Below are 1,301 nucleotides of genomic sequence, written 5' to 3' on the forward strand. Positions count from 1 at the left end.
TTTCCATGAGAATCCCTCCATGATCTTAACCCTCCCAGTTTATTTAAGTAGTATGGATGATGATAACCCTGAAATCACATGTTTAAGATCCAAAGATGTCATTAAACTGAGTCTCTAAATAACTTCTTATAGGGAAATGTTCCACTAGCACCATGCTCTGGACCTGTCCTAAACTAGTGAACAAGAAATATACTTCTATTTTATTAAGTCATTATGTCACATGGGGTCTGTTTTGAGGCTGTAAAGTGGAATGCTGCTGTAAAAAATATAAAATGCATGGTTTTGTCATAATGATTAGGAAGCAGATTGATTGAATTCCACCAGCACCAGGAGCCATTGCAGAGAAAGAGTGCAGGAGATGGACATGGACAAATAGATTCATTTAGAGCTGGGGAACAGGAGGATCTGATACGATATGAAAGAGCTTGTCCTGGACAATTACCCGTCAATTGGAGGCAAAACTGAAAGACTCACAGATGAATTTGAAGAACTGGAGTTCTTCAGTACAAAATGCAGGCCTCACCTCAGACGCAAAGTGACCAAAGTTAAACTTAAACTTGAAGTAAGCAATAACAGAATCTCAGAGGGCCTGGAAGTACTGGCATAAAGGTGTCCAAACCTCATACATCTATATTTAAATGGCAACAAAATTAAAGACCTCCACACAGTAGAGCCACTGAGAAAGTTAGGAAACCTCAAGAGTTTAGACCTTTTCAGTTGTGAGGTCACCAGTCTGAATGATTATCAAGAAAATGTGTTCAAGCTCCTTTTGCAGCTCACGTTTCTCAATGGCTATGACCAGGATGACAAGGAGGTCCCCAACTCAGATGCCGAGGGCAATGTGGAGGGCCTGGAGGGTGATGATGATGAGGAGGAGGATGAAGATGCTAAGGTAGTGGAACACTAGGAGGATGAAGGGGAGGAGGAAGAAAAAAGAAGACATGAGTGAAGAGGAGAAGGATGAAGAAGGTTATAACCACAGGGAAGTAGAAGATGGGGAAGATGAAGATGCTGGTGAAGAAGAACAGGATCAGAAGTGAACATGAAAACTTGAAGATGAGGGAGAAGATGATGACTAAGTGGAATAACCTATTTTAAAAACTTATTGTGATTGACTGTTTTTACCCATACCACTCCTCTCCAGAAATCCTATCCCCTGAAACTTATTTTCTTCTGATTGTAACGTTGCTGTTGGAACGAGAGGGGAAAAGTGTACTGAGGGTTGTGAGGGAGGGGAGGGTGGGAGGGGGTGGAATAAAATACTATTTTTACTGCCACGGTTCCCCCCCTTTTTCTTTGTG

General features: G+C 41.7%; 1 pseudogene; it reads left to right on the plus strand.

The window, feature by feature from the left end:
* Nucleotides 1-358: 358 nt before the first annotated feature.
* LOC123858327 (acidic leucine-rich nuclear phosphoprotein 32 family member A-like) lies at nucleotides 359-1,040 on the plus strand (annotated as a pseudogene).
* The last annotated feature ends 261 nt before the right edge of the window (nucleotides 1,041-1,301 follow it).

Source organism: Mirounga angustirostris, unplaced genomic scaffold (assembly GCF_029215605.1).
Source record: "Mirounga angustirostris isolate CCGP_5_RB_7025 unplaced genomic scaffold, mMirAng1.0.hap1 SCAF_4, whole genome shotgun sequence".
Lineage (NCBI taxonomy): Eukaryota > Metazoa > Chordata > Mammalia > Carnivora > Phocidae > Mirounga > Mirounga angustirostris.